Source organism: Vigna angularis, chromosome 1 (assembly GCF_016808095.1).
Source record: "Vigna angularis cultivar LongXiaoDou No.4 chromosome 1, ASM1680809v1, whole genome shotgun sequence".
Taxonomy (NCBI): domain Eukaryota; kingdom Viridiplantae; phylum Streptophyta; class Magnoliopsida; order Fabales; family Fabaceae; genus Vigna; species Vigna angularis.
In genome coordinates this window covers 12,861,489-12,874,701 of record NC_068970.1, presented here as the reverse complement: position 1 = coordinate 12,874,701, position 13,213 = coordinate 12,861,489, and the positions used below count along the sequence as shown (strand labels likewise).

Genomic DNA, 13,213 nt, shown 5'->3' with positions numbered 1-13,213 from the left:
CAATAACCAAGAAGCAGATTTCCTAGTTTTAGTACCGTTTTGAGTGACTCAAAGGTTATAACAAGTCTTAAACCACTTACCCAGATTCTTTATACCAACCACAATCACACCGAACATAATTGCTCCAATTTCACTATCTCACTTCATCACAATTCACACGGCTATGAACCAGAACTCAGCATAAATACAATCAACATGAACACAACCATTTAATAGTCCACACCAACTCAACCGTACACAAAATCATTAAATTTCTCATACATGCAACATCATCAACAATCTTTTCATACATCAAAGATAAGTAATTAAACTATCTAGTTTCTCTTATCTCTTAACCGGACCGAACAACTCTACCACTTCATAAATTTGGTCTTATCACCGATCTTCGGTAACAGACCAACCCAAAATACCAGAAAAGTGATCAGAAATAAGAAGTTGATGAACACATGCAACCAGAAACTTAGCTTACATGTGTCAGGAAACAAAATTTCTAAGAAGAGCATGAACTTACTGACTCTAAGCTTGATTTTTTATCAGTGGAAAAGAAGATCTTGACTCCCAAAATTGCTCAGACTGTGGCTAGTTGAAGAAAAGATGAAAGGAGATGAAGAATTTTTAGAAAGAAGAAGGAGAAAAGGTAGAGACTTAAGTTTTAGAGAGATACAGATTCTGAAAAAATAAAATGAGTTACGGTTTGAAATGTTCTATAAAATGTTCATTCTCTTTTATTGGAGACATATGTGCCTCCTTTCAAGTATTTCAGGGATTTTATATAAGTTTATTTGTCGTCTCTTTTTATAAACTCACATCAATTTATTTGAATCATCCGCAATTAAAAACAAAAGAAAAACTTGATCAAATTGTGCATGCTATCTGTTGAGTAATGCAATAATTTTCTAAATAAAACGTGCACTATTTTAAAATTAAAAAACTTTAATTGTAAAATATTACATGTTTCCTATATTATAATATTTTTTTAAGGAAGAATGGTTTTGTTCTTATCTATCACTTTTAATAACTATTTTTTAAGTAGTGAATGTTATTTATGGAGTAATAAAACAACTTCCTGAGTTAACAATTAAACAAACTCTTAAATAAGTAATAAGTTATTTTAGTCCATAATAAAATAATCCCCGAATTAAATGTTAGAAGTCATTTCAATGAATAATAAATCAGCTTTATCAAACAGTTAACGTTTTTTCAATCAGGAATTTAATAATCTCTCCATGCCACTTTCTGTGATTAATATATATTATCTTAAAATATTATATGATATGCAAAAGAGTGTGAGATTTATGAAAATTATCGTATGAATTACTAATTCGTGTGTAAATTGTTATATATATATATATATATAGATAAGACAAAAATTATAAAATGAAAACTCATTATAAAATCATTTTTTGTAAGAAATTGTTTAATAGCAAGTGTTTCTGATTTTTTCCAGACGAATTACCAATTCCTTCATATGTCATTATGTTTGTGAAAATTAGATAAGACAAAAATTATAAAATGAAAACTCATTATAAAATTATTTTTTTGTAAGAAATTGCATAACATCCAATGTTTCTGATTTGTTTTAATTGGGGCTACAGTAAAGATGACAGAGAAAAGATTGGAGTGAGAGAGACGAAAGAGAAAGGATTGAGAGGAATGAGAGAGGTGAATAAAGGTTTGGAGGTTTTTTTTTTTAGTTTTGAGAATGAAAATTATTTAAATATCATTGACTTTAAAACTTAGAATCCATAATATCTGAGGGTATTTTTGTCTATTATAATCCGATATACATTGTTAAAACGTACCAACTAAAAAACAGATGTACGCGCGTTAATAAACCCATATATATATATATATATATATGTGTGTGTGTATATGTATACATACATATATATATATATATACATATGTACATATATATATATATATATATACATATGTATATATATATATACATTAGGACCGTTCGGTCTTCCCCTTTTACCGACCGGTCTATTCAGACTGTTCGGCATAGTGAGTTTCTAATTCAGTTGATCTACATTAAGGAATTGTTGATAATTTCTTAAGAACGCTGGTCATAAACCAAGCATTCGGTCTTACAAGTGTTCGGCCTTAGGCTGACACTTAAATTGAAAAACATGCAAATCTGATATTCTTCCCCTTTTACCGATCGGTCTATTCAGACTGTTCGGCATAGTGAGTTTCTAAATTCAGTTGATCTAAATTAATGTATTATTGAAAATTACTTAAGAGCACTGGTCATAAACCAAGCGTTCGTCTTACAAGTGTTCGGCCTTAAGCCGACACTCAAACTACAAAAACATGCAAATTTGATATTCATTCTTTTGAAACCGTTCGGTCACTTAGTGACTGAATGGTCTAGTGAACTATTGTTTATTTAAAACGTCTGGTTTGTTTGACTAAAGTCCTTTTACTTCTTCAAAGAGTTTCTCCTTTCTTAGTCCGTTCGGTTTGAGAAGTGTTCGGTCATAGACCAGCCTTCGACCATGATTAGTACTCGTTTTATAACATTCTTTGCCAAACCGTCCGGATGACTATCACTTATAGTCAATCCTTTGGGTTACGGTCTTATTCCTTTTCGGGCTATTCAGCCAACCATTTGACATTCTTTTGTTATTTAGTCTTATTCTTTGATCAGACCGTCCGGTCATTATTAGAGTTAAGTCTTTGATGGGTAGTTCTATTTGTTGCCAGATCGGCCAGTCAACTATTATAAACGTTCTGTGGCATCCAGTTTTAATTCTTGTTGGACCATTCGATCATGCCTCATTGTCTCATTCCATCTTTTGTTCTATCGTTGATAATCCGGTCCTTTTCTTGACATCTTTAAAGTATGGAAGTAATAATGAACCATGATTGAAGTTGGATGAGTAAGGGAATTCCAATGGAGGAATGTCCCATGAATTGGTGATGATTGGTAAAGTATGAACATGGTCAGACTCTTTGTCGTCCTGATCCTGATATTCCGTGATGATGCTTTCTCAGGTAGAGAAAGGTTACTCATGTGTGGGAATGGCAGGAGGTCCGCGGTCATAAGAACAGATGATCGTTGGAGGACTAACCTCGGGTGGCAGCTACTACACCACATCGGGTGCTAAGGACTTCAGGGCTACGTGGTTCATACCGTCCGGACAGTGTCGTAGTAGTCGGTCATAAATTAATCAACTTAGTATGCATGTATAGAACTTGTATGTATGTATGATTGATTGGTTGTGTTTTGTATGTTTACTTGCATGATGAAATGATTAATTAAATTTACATAAGCTTACCCTTATCTGTTTTGTCTTTGTCTGTGTTACCGTTCGGTATCTGACCGGTTATTCCCTTCATTGCAATGATCATCCTTTTGAATGTGAGCAGAGGATACCTTGGAGGTTACCTTGGAGACTACTCTGGAGGATGCTGGGCAGGCAGAACAACCCTTGGAGGCCGTGCCCGAGAGTTATGCAGGACCGTCCGGTCCTTAGGATAGTTTCTTTTACGTTAAGTTTTCTTTTGATGGTGGCCGTGCGGTCAATGAACTGTATTCCAGACCGTTCGGTCTATTATGCAAAGGCTGTATTCAATATTACTGATTTTACAGTTTTAAATGTTAAGTATATTTAGTAACTTTTATGCTTACTCCTCGGTGTTCTCACTTATTATTCATGTTAACTCCTAAAATGAAAAGTAACTTCTGTTATATATTTATTGGGATGTTACACGAATTTTTGGTAGGAACTCAAACTGTTAATCTCCAATTTAGAAAAATGCAAAGGAACTGCAGAGGATGAGGGGATTACAAGAGACATTTTTGAGGTTTCAGTGATGATGGGTAGACCTAAATCATCGAATTTTGATTAGGAATTGTGTATGAACGAAATGTGTGACAGGGTAAGGAGAACCGCATATTGCCCGTGAAACCCAACATTTAGAGAGAAAGAGAGAGATGGAAGTAAAATAAAGATGAATCATGAATCCAAATGAGAAATAATATAAGAAGTGAAAGATTGAAAGAGAGAACTTACAAAGGGCTGAGACGATGTAAGAAGGATAGAGGAAAGTACGGTGTCGATGGTGAGAGTGCGAAGAAAAGAAAAAGATAAAATGTATTCTCATGTGGTCTCATATGGACAGAGAAGAAGAGGGAGAGGAAGAACAAAAAAAAAAAGAAAAAGAAAAAGGAATAGAATTGGAATTAATTAAAAAATAAATGAAAAGAATGGTAACAAATATCATTTTTATTGAAATAAAGTATAAAAAATTACAATATTTAATTATTTAAATTTTTGTTATTGAAATACAAACAAAAGTTATCAGAACTTTTTACATTAAATATGTCAGGTACAAATTGAGATCATGATTAAAATGGTAAGAAATTTATAAAATCTTATAACTTTATGTAGATTTTACATTTTAAATAAAAATGACAAATTATTAAAATAAAATTAATTCTTGTATAATACTTCGTCAATTTTAAGTTTATAAAATTAATAACTTTGTGAATATCTGGTAATCTTAATCTTAAGAATTTTAAGAGCGTAACTAAAAACGAGTGTTTTATTTTAATTGAATTTTATTTTAATGGATTTAAATTCAGTGAAAGTGAATGATGTAGAAAAAAGTAACTTTTATTTTTAATTGAATTTGAATTTTGTTTTAATTAAAACTTCATTTATCAATTTGAATTATATTTTATTTTTTTTATTGAAATTCATTTAAGAAGGTAAATGTTGCATAGTATTACAACTAACAATATCAATAAAGTAAATTTTAATTGGGTTAAACATAAAAGAATAAATTTTAATTATATTTAATTTTAATTGGGAGGGGTTGTAGTTTACAACATACATAATAATAATTTTTTATTACGTTAAAAGAAAAGCTTTTAAGAGGATACAAATAATGTAATATCTTTATTACTCAAACTCTAAGTTATAGCTTAAAAGAAAAGCTTTCATTGATGTTTGAGTGATAATACTTTATAAGTACAATAAATACTTTATGATAGTTATTTGAATGATCAATCAATACTCAAATGGTATATGCATAAAAATAAGAATATGCAAATAGAAAATCAATTTTCTAATTTGTTATTTGAGTATGTTTTAAGCATATGTTTTTACAATTAGAATGACAACAGAATCAATGAATCAAAATATGGTTATAGAACACTTCAATTGACTAATAACATTATTATCGATTGTTGTAATTTTAATCTAATCTCACCATTTAACCACTATTATATGTAAATAAACATTTTAATAATATTAAAATTAACTTAAAAAATAATTTTAAAATTGTGGTTTAATTCATCTTACATAACAGTTGTTTCCTTTCGAAGCAAGGTCCACTTCAAAATAGGGAAAGAGTTAAGAATGTCTCAAAACTTCCATAAACTTTAAATTATATCTTGTAATTACCTAAAACATAAATAACAAACATGACCAATTGAAATAACAGTTTTTTCAGTTAATTCAACTTGTGAAAACTAAGATTCTCATATGTAAAACTAGAAAGATGAAAAAAAAAATAGACTAGACAAAAACTTTCCCCGAATTAAATTTTGATACAATGCGGGGAAATAAACTAAAAAATTATAAACAGTTTAAAATACTTAATAAAAAAATATATATAATGAAAAGGAATTAAAAGAAACTATCATTTTAAAAAACTAAATAACTATATATAATGATAGTTGTAATATGTATATTTCTAAACATTTTAGCACTTATTTTTTAAACCACCCTTTCTGATCGAAATTGAATATTACATAAAAGATTGATTGCGATAGATCCGCTTACTGTTGCATTAAACTTGGCGAAGTAATAATCTCTGAATAATATCTTATAAACTAATAACGCTATAATACATTTTTACGTTCATTTGATATAAAATATAAAGATAAAATAATTTAAAAAAATGTAAAGTTTTATAATTTTTCAAAAAAAAGAAAATAAAAATTAAGTAAAAATAATGTCACATAAATGAAAAAAATTTTAAATATATCTATATAATGATTTCTTTGTCTTTAGCTTCTCACCTATTTTCTTTTTCTCCCTTTTTCTTTTCTGTTTTAGTGTAGAGGCTTCCAGACAAGTCACATAATATCGATTTACAATTAAACTATTTCATACTATAAATTTATAGTTATTTAATTAATATATAACAGAAACAATTATTCATGGACAACTTAATATTATTATAAAACTAACATAGATAGAGATAAAATCGAAAGATAATAAAAAAACAAGTTTTATACATATACATATAAATTAATAAATCTGAAGTAGGTTGGATGAAAGGGCTCTGGACACGCCAGAGGTGACATTGATTTTTGACACGTCAATTTTTTAGGAATAGAAGTTGATACAATTAATAAGGCTATATTCCAAGAACCAATCTTTTACACAGATAAATAGATGCCATTTTGTTTTTGATTTTTGTAGAATTGAAAGCCAATGAGGAGCAAGCAGGCCAAAAGACATAGTTGATGTATCTATCATTTGACTATTAGGTTAGCTTAACTCATCCAGACTTGAAATGCACCACTTAACCAGGGTGAAACGTTTGTTTTCAAGTACAAAACAAAACTTTTTATTTGAATTATGACTAGTGTTTCTGAAATTTTTACTAAACGGTAGGTTATTTGTCCTGTATCTGAGGTGTCTTTTTTTATTATTGAAATGATTTGGCTCAATTTAGTGGCTAGAATAAGAAACTGAGATCTAATAGTCCTTGTCAGGCAAGAAAGGGTACTCCTTGCTTATGGTTGTTGAAAAAACAGAACCTTTTTCTTAACTTTTTGATTATGGATTATGTGCATAAGTCAAGAGAAAATTAAAATAACGAGCAGATTCAACTTTATCAAACAATGCAAGACTAAATCGCTGCATCTAACAAGAAGTGACATTGAGATGTTACCTTCTTCCTTCAACAATCTTACTCAACTGCAACATCTAGACATAAACAATTGCAACAAGCTTCAAACAATACCAGAGCTTCCTCCGTCCCTTCAAACTCTACAAGTCAGCAAATGCAAATCTCTTCGGAATCTGTCAAACCTTCCATCATCTCTTAAAACTTTAAAAGCCATTGAATGCAAATCATTGAAGACTGTATCGTTTCCTTCAACCGCTGATGAACAATTAACGGAAAACAAGAAACGGTTTTTGTTCTGGAATTGCAGGAACTTGGATGAAAGTTCTGCAGAGGCTATTGGGTTGAAAGCACAGAAGAATCTCATGGAACTTGCAAACCACCCTCTCCAATTAAAAAAAAAACAAATTACTATATTATATATATATATATATATATATATATAACTCATACTTTTAGGAAGTAGCTAACATAACTCATTTATTACAATAATTGCATTATCAGTAAATATAAATATAATTATAATGACATAACAAAAGTTATAAATGTATTATATCATGATTTTTCACACAAATATAAATATATCATTTTTAAGATTTTACAGTTTTTCGGTTCATGTTGTTTGGAATTAGGAAGAGTACAATTCCATGATGAGAGAATGGTGGGATAAATGTAAGCCCAAATTCCTTTTTAGGGTTTTCTTCTTCAAATCAGAATAAGGAAAAAGGTGTTGCCTCATTCATTCCCATCTGGTTAGCTGCGACGAGTTGCCGTCAAAGAAATAGCAAACCCTAAATCTCACTTTTTTTCGTGCATTCTCCTTTCATTAAGATTGCTGTCACAAAAGGAGAAAAGAAAATGAATTTCAACCCTAGGTGAACGACTCCACCGTCAATGACGACTTTCACACTTTGAAGGTCATGGTGACGAAGTTGCGAATGGATAAGGACCACAAAATCCTTGCTCAATCCAAGGTTAAGGGTCATGTCGTCACCAATAAGGAAAAGGGTACAAAGTTTGCTCCTAAGGATATCATGCACGACGAGAGGTGGTGCTGTGGTGTGTTTAACGTCCAACGTGAGTGGTTGGCGAAGGGCGACCTGCTTGGATAATGCTGGTGGAAGGACGTCCCATGGAGCAACGAAGCTTCTCTAGTGCCTGTGAACGGGAGAATGAAGGAGTGAGATGTTGTGATCAACGTAGGCAACATTGTTGACGACAGTCTCAGGTAACTAGAGGAGGGCACGACGCTACTAGGTGGACGGAGGGCAGTCAGTTACCGCGAGTGGAGTCAGCTACCGCGAGTGGAGGAGGAGACGACTGCTCTCTTTGAAGTGAAGACCCTAGGGTTTGTAAGTTCTTAATAAGAAAGGATAATAGAGTTTTAGGCCAAAATTTGGGCTTGGTAATGCACAAATTGTTGAAAAACGAGTATCCACGGATTGAAAAAAATTTGCAAACTTTTTTAAGCGAGTATCCGACAGATACTGAGATGAATAATGAGATACAATTTTTTACATGTAGGTCGGATTGTAAGTAAACACTATCTATGCTCGACCTAACTTGTTGTCATCCCTAATCTTAATTCTAATAAATGAAAATGTCAACAAGTATGTTCATTCACATTTTAAAATATATATATATATATATATATATATATATATATATATATATATATATATATATATATACAATTTATTTTAAGCTTATATTTTCAAATAATACCTTACTACTTTTAAATATGTTGCTTGAATATCACCATGACCTCTACATGAGTGTTTTTGGACAATAAACTTTTAAAAGATATTTTAGTATTAGAAAAAATATCTAATATATACTATTCTTTTTACTGTGGTTTTATACTAAAATTAAGAACCATATATTACAAGTGTTTTCAAATGATCTCATATATTTTAATTTAATTTATGTACTTTCTATAAACATACCTTTTACTAATTAAAATAATAATTAGTATTACTTTTTTTTTCTAAGATGTAGATAAATTCAAGCAAAATACTCTTGAATACCATTTTAAAATTTGGAAATAGTAAATGGTTTGAAGTGATTTTCTTAAAAATGTCAGGAAAAAGAAGTGCATTCATTACCTACGAGAATAGTCACCATTGAATTTATTAAAGGATTCCTTTTTATTGTGTACTCATGAACACACTACGAAAAGCTTGAAACATTTTCTTGATAAAAAATGTAAAATTAAAAATTTAAAAGCTTTTTAATTTTTAGAGAAAATAATGTATATATTATCAATATTCTTTGTACACCATATAATCCATGCAATAAAAATGTATTATGATGAGTGTAAAGTCTGAGAAAAATAAAACATAAAGGTGCGTACACGTGGCAGCCAAGCATTGGGTAAAGTTTTAAAAATAAAATTTTTATAAAACACTCTCTTCCAAAATTCTCACTCATTCCTCCACCGTCCAGACACACACTCCTCTCCTTCTCCTTCTTTTCTTCATTCCTCTACCTTCCATCTACCATATCTCAAAATCTAACCGTTTGTTTCTCAAATTGAAGCTACTTAAGCATTCAGGACTCCAAGAGCTACGTTTCTACCGATCGATTTTCCGTTTCATCCAACCGGTAAGAAAACCCTCTTTCCTCCTTTGCCCTAGGGTTTCAAGCATGAGATTTCTTATTTCATGCAACCCATTTCGTTTCCTTCCACAATCTAACTTCAACTTAGTTCTAAAATTCGTTCTCCATCATCAATTGATGATTTATAGGTGATTCTCACACTTTGGGGTCCAAAGCACGTGGTCTAGGATTCTTCCTTGAGTTGGCCGTACGCACTAGAGGTAAGGGGAGCTAGTTCTTCTTTCCATTTTAGTTGTGTATTGTGAATGTATGATAATTTTGAAGTTGTATGTTGTTGGAGGCATGAAATTGGTTGTATTGGTTTGAAATGTATGTATGGAAATTGTGTATGTTGGGTAAATTGATGATTGATGATTATGAATTGTTTGGGGAAGTCTTGGTATGATGAATTATGCATGATTGGGACTGTTTTGATGTTGAAACCTGTTATGGTATTGTTTGGAAAGGAAATCAAGTGCCTTAGAGTTACTTTGTGGCCATTTTAGAGGAAGTGAGAGGGTGTTTTTGAGTAATTGAGATCTAGGGTGTAAGTGGACAGTGGGGACAATTTGATTGAGTCAATTGTGACTTATTAGAAGCCTTAAAAGTGGTAAAAACAGTATCTAACTAGTAGAATTAGATTTGGGTAGATAAGTTGATGAAATTGAGGAATTTAAGTGTAGATTGATGCTAAATGATTAGGGATTTGGTTTAGTAAGTGTTAGAGTTGATTAGATAAGTTAGATTCATCACATAGATCAAGTTAGGAGTGCTAGAAATCCACCAAAAGGCCTAAAACGAAACTTAGGGGGTAAAGTTGCTCAATTATGCAGATAATCTGCATAATTCACGCTGGGCGCCACAAAAATGGCGCTGGGCGCCATTTTCTGCTGTTTCCAGCAGAAAGTCACGCTGGGCGCCACAAAACTGGCGCTGGGCGCCATTTCCTGCTGTCTCCAGCAGGAAAAGTCACGCTGGGCGCCCCTAAATGGCGCTGGGCGCAGCTTTCTGCAGTTGCTGTTGTTTTTGATAGTTTGGGGGTTCCGGGTGTCGTTTTGGACGTTCTTTAGGTCGTTCTGGGGTTTTTAACCCTTCCGGAGCCATTGGTGAGGGTTTCCAAGCTATTTGAATTACTTAAGTATAGGTAATTATATATGATAAATAAATTGGTAGTAATAAATGATGTTTCTGTGAAAATATGTAACTTATTTCTAGCATTGTATGATTCTTTTTAGTATTGTATGAGTTAATCATGTAGGATTTGTATGAAACCAAATTAATATAACACCTTTATGTATAAAAATGAGAATTTAAAGTCAATGAAGTTGGTATGGTATGAATTATGATTCAAAGAGTTAAGTATCATCTCTAGGTGAGATTTAAGTTAAGTTTCTGGAATGAATATAGGTAGCTCAGTCTTGGGGGTTTCCCTTAAAGCTCTAATGACTATTCAATCTCACTTAGAGAAGATTTGTTCATGTGGTGAAGAGCAGTAGGGGTCCTAGTCTTGGTTGTCTCCATTGTATATGGGCCAAGGTGAGTGATAACAGACTAACCTTGTGTGTGGTAGGGTGAAACCCATTGGCAATGGCTTTGCAAAGCAGTAGAGGCCACCACAAGTGCATAACCCGCCATAGCTCGATATTCATTCCGGGTCCGGACGAGTCTAAGTCTAACACCACTTAATAAAACCACAACTTATAACTTAATTAAAATGTTCTTCTAGGCTTGCCATTCTTGTATGTCTCTTTTAATTTGATAATCTCTTAATTAACTTGCTTCCTTTTGTAATCTAGCTCACCCTTGCACTGTATGTTTGTATGTGTTTGTCTTCCCTCTTGCGATGATCATCCAATCCTTTGGATGTGAGCAGTAGGTAATGAATGTGCCAGTGGAGCAAGCTTTGGAAGTTGAGGAAGATCCAGCCCCTAGTACTTAGGACTTTTTAATATTTTGTCAGCTTTCATTTTAGAGCACTTTTAGAACTTGTACTCAAGTCTTAATTTCCTCTAAATTTTGGATGACTGTATAAATATTCAAATATTGTCATCTTCATCCCTTAACTGCTTTCACATATTGTAATAGCTGAATCCTATTATATTATATGTGAATATGATATTTTGGGATGTCACATTTATGGTATCAGAGCCTAGCCTCTCCCAGTACGGTGTGGTTCGAGGACGAACCAAGCGGAAGCTGGTGGGCATGTGACGCCCGAGCACTGAGAGGGCGGGGAGTGATCGCCGGTGCAAGAGGCACGAACAAGGAGCGGCTCCTGGCAGGCTTCTAGTGGAAGGGGTACATGGACGAATCGAACATACACCAGAATGAGAGGGATCTGTAGACTGTATAGGTATGGGACTATACAGTTGAAGGATAGCTTAAAGGAATTGATTTGGCTACTCATATCACCAAAATGCATTTACTTTTCGGTAGCCTAACCCATAAGAACTCCATGGTTAAGCATTTTGGCAGGTTTATCGTGTCTTCTCTGTGAAGAGTTGAGTCTAAATGGTATGGTTTACCATTTATTCCAAGTCTAGATGGTATTTTTCTATCTAACTGGAAGTTTTGAGAACATAAAATGTCTCGATAGAAGGAATGAGGGTGCACACTCATGACTTTTACCAGAGATGATTTTCCTTTCTTAATTCTGAAGGTTTGGGGTAAGAAAGAGTTAGGAGACCAGCATTTAGGTTTCAAAAGATGGGTGAAGACATATTGGAGTCTAGAAGGAATGTTTGGGTGAAGAAGTTTTCAAGAACAGAGTCAGCAGATCAAAGACCGTGAATTCCACGAGAAGAGTTGGATTCAAAGGCTAGAATAAGAGAAGATTTGGGCAAGTATTGGTATAACAGGATTTGAGAAATCAGTTTGGTTTAGTATATCAGTAACGTCAGAGGTCAGAAGAAAAGGAAGTGTTGGTGAGCAACGGAGTGGCTTTGGGTGAGATGGGTAACATGGATCGGTGTATCAACGATGGTTAAAATCTGAATAAGAGAAATTGTGGATGGTTTGAAGCTTAAGTTAGGAGAGGGATAAGAATTCTGAAGTGGATATTGTATAGCCAAGTTTAGAAGAATGTTTCAAGATTAGCGAGTGGCATAGAAGGAATGTTTGATCTCGGGTTGAGGTGAAAAACTTCAATCACCGAAGGAAGAGGCACATCGGAAAGGTTTGGTTATTGGCTAAGAGGAAAGATTTCTAGTATTAAAGGAAGGGGCATATCAGGATGTCAGTTTGGTGAGTAAATGTGAGAAATAGAGAAGTAAGAGCGATGGATGAGGAACAAAGAAGAAATGCCTTAGAATAAATGACAAAGGATGATTACAGTATGAGTTGTTGGAGATGGTATCGGGGAATGATCAAATAATCCGGGTTGATCGAGACTATCAGAGTTTCAAAGTGGCATGTTGTGTTATAATCAGTTTTTCTTCGGGTGTGATTTTATGGTGATGTTCAGGGATCTGTTGAGTTTGATCAAGAGAGAAGTGGATATTGGAAGTTGAGTTACAGAAGGCAGTAAGTGGGTAAGTTCAGATAAGGTCAGAGGATTGGTGTTGCTGGTTAAGGATATCTTGAGGTTCAGGGGATCAAAGATAGAGTTTGTATTTCTAAAGATTCTGAGTTGAAGAGGGCAATTCTTGAAGAAGAAGATTTTAAGTTAATTTGATCGAATGAGTGCAGCAGGTACAATTGAGCGAAGGATAGAAGCAAGTGTTATGGGAATTCAAGATGT

The 13,213-nt window shown here is 33.0% G+C and overlaps 1 long non-coding RNA gene across 1 annotated transcript; it reads left to right on the top strand.

The window, feature by feature from the left end:
• Positions 1-9,309: 9,309 nt before the first annotated feature.
• Positions 9,310-11,587, top strand: LOC108341545 (uncharacterized). The gene is made up of 3 exons (XR_001833304.2): positions 9,310-9,480; positions 9,624-9,695; positions 11,348-11,587. It is a non-coding gene; the product is annotated as an uncharacterized LOC108341545 (long non-coding RNA).
• Positions 11,588-13,213: the final 1,626 nt, after the last annotated feature.